The sequence below is a fragment of the Phacochoerus africanus genome, chromosome 8 (assembly GCF_016906955.1).
Source record: "Phacochoerus africanus isolate WHEZ1 chromosome 8, ROS_Pafr_v1, whole genome shotgun sequence".
Taxonomy (NCBI): domain Eukaryota; kingdom Metazoa; phylum Chordata; class Mammalia; order Artiodactyla; family Suidae; genus Phacochoerus; species Phacochoerus africanus.
This window is the reverse complement of record NC_062551.1, coordinates 64,327,631-64,330,218: the sequence shown is the minus strand read 5'-3', so window position 1 is coordinate 64,330,218 and position 2,588 is coordinate 64,327,631.

Sequence of the window (2,588 nt, the reverse complement as noted above, 5' to 3'; positions counted from 1 at the left end):
AGCGGCTGCTGGATGAGCAAGTGTTGTGTAAACGGACTGCACTCCGAGGGCTGCTAGGGCTCAGAAAGGGAGGCCAGATCTCCCCGCCCACCCCACGCAAGGCTGTGTGTGAAACGTCCTGGTCTGGCGGGGGAGGGGACAAGACTCTGGAAGCCCACCCCATTCTCCCCCAGGGCGTTGGGGTGGCCTCAGGGGCAGGCTGGCCCGGGCAGGGCAGGCGGGACCTCACCGCACAGGCCTGTCTCCTGGAGGCTGGAATCCTTGTCCGGCCCCCGCCCCGCCTCCCTGGCCTCCCTTTAATTCGGCCCAACAATTTCACACTCTGGAGCCGGGACGGTGCTTGTTTTGGCTGGCCGAGTGCAGCCCATCCTCGCCGACCCCGGGTTGCATAACTGGGAGGTATCCGCTTACGCGGGCTGACGCCTCTCAGCAAGGCCTGAAGCGGGGCCGCGGAGGGTGCACTGGCCTCCAGCACCCCTCCCTACGGGGCACGGGGTGGAGTCCCTCTCGTGGCCCTTGACCCCGTGGGCAGGCTGGCGGCGGCGGCGGATGGAGCCCCCCACGCCGGGGCCAGGACAGTCACCTCTGAGCAGAGTTGGCCAGCGGGGGTGGCGGCGGGCCGTGGGGTTGCCTCCACCCTCTGACTGCATCTCTGTCCAGCGTCATCCCTGGCCAGCACTGTGGCCTCGGGTCGGGAGACAACTGTGGGGGGAGCAGATCCTGGAAATGCTTGACTCTGTGTCCATGTCCCCAGCCAGGTCCCTCCTGAGCAGCGCCTGGTGCCCTGGCTGCAGCCCCGTGGGCCCCGGACACGCCCCAGCGGCCTGGGTCCTGGGTCCTTACAGCCCAGCCTCCCTCTCCCTCTGGCTGCTGCCGCCAAAAGGTGGGGCAAGGGGAATGGGAGATCTGAGTGATGCGAGAAAATGATCATGTCTCTGTGTGAGCCAGAGCCCAGCCCTGCGCCGTGAGCGCGATAACCAGGGATGCGGCATCTAAAGTTTCCAAGGGCGGAGCCAGGGCTGGCCATACAATACGTGCACTGTCCCCACGTCAGGCCTTGTCACCGGGTGACAGAGCCCCCCCCCACGGGATCGGTGCACACGGGAAACTGGACCATGCAGCTCTGGGCATTGCCAGCAAGATGGGAGCTGAGGCCAGGCTGAAAGCAGGGGGGGGTGGGGGGGGGGAGGTGTGCCTGCTGACAAAACGACATGGCAGGCAACAGTGCTGCCCCTGGCTGCAAAGGTGGCTGTGACGGGGCCTGCGGGGGGACCTGGGGGGGCCCTTGGAGGAGGGCAGTTTTAGCAAAACCACGAGGCTGGAACCAGACCTGGCCCCCCTGGTTTCCCTGAGTTTGGGACCTGCCTTAAAGGTCACCTCTTGGGATCAGAACTGGCACCCAGGAAACCAAGAGTGATGATCTCCCAGGGCGCCAGGTCCCTGCTTGCAGCCACTGCCCCTGCATGAGCACGCCGGCCACCAGAGCCCCTGGGACCTGGCCAGGACAGGGTGCCATACCTGGAAGCCCACCATCAAATCCCAACCAGCCAAGTGCATGCCTATCGTTCTGCAGACTGACCCCCCCGCCCGCAGCAGACAGGACAATGGAAAGAGCAGAACATAGCCCTGGTCGGCCTGGCCTGGCCCTGCCTCTGTCTGTCCTGCTTTAGGCCAGGTGGGCAGGAGGTGGGGGGCCGGGGAGCGTGGCTCTCAGGTCCTGCTGGCACTGCCCTGAGCCCTGGCCGCTGGGCCCCGCTTCCTCTTTGCAGCTTCAAACACTCCTGCTCTCCCGGGACAGGCGCCCGCTCAGCCCTGAGCCCAGGACATGGTCGCGGGGGCTGCAGCGGACACGGTTCCTCAGAGCTCGGCCTCTCTGGGCTGACACCTGGCCGGCTCCCAGCTCCTGCCTGAACCCCCAGGCTCGCTGCCCCCAGCACCTCGGTTCTGCGTCATCTCCCAAAGCACCAGGCAGGCTCTGTGCAGCCCACGAGCATCCCCCATGACCTCGGCCCCTGGGGGGACGAGTGGACTCCCAGCCTGGCCCCCCCGCAGCACCCCACCCCATTGCCTTCCCTCTGGGCCAGGGCCCTGGGGCCGCATGCACGGACCTGCACCCACATAGAGATGCACGTGCCCGGGACCGGGCGCCACGTGAATCTTTCTTCGCTGGGCCTCCAGCAGCCTGAGAGTCAAGCACACACCTGTTTAGGGTCAAGGGCGTCAGCCCCTCTGCCCACAGGTGCCTTCTCCACCCCCGAAGGCCCAGTTCCAAGGGCGGCTATGCCCCCATCAGAGAACTTCCCGCCTCCTGTGCCTTCTGGGGGGGGGGGGAGGGTTCAGGATGGCCCACCCGGGAGAGGGTCCTGGCTCTGTGTGTCTGTCCCCAGCCCCGCTCCCAGCAGCACCGGCTCCACCAGCAGCCCTGATTCTCTCGCTGTCTGTGTCGGATTCCTGGAGAGCGAGGCTAAACCCTTAAGCGCCCGTAAATTCCTCCCGTGTGGAAGTCGGCGAGCCACATAATATCCAAACTGTCCACAGTCATGTACCTCGTTTATTTACAAGTTCCTGTGCTGGCAGGAGGCCTGGGA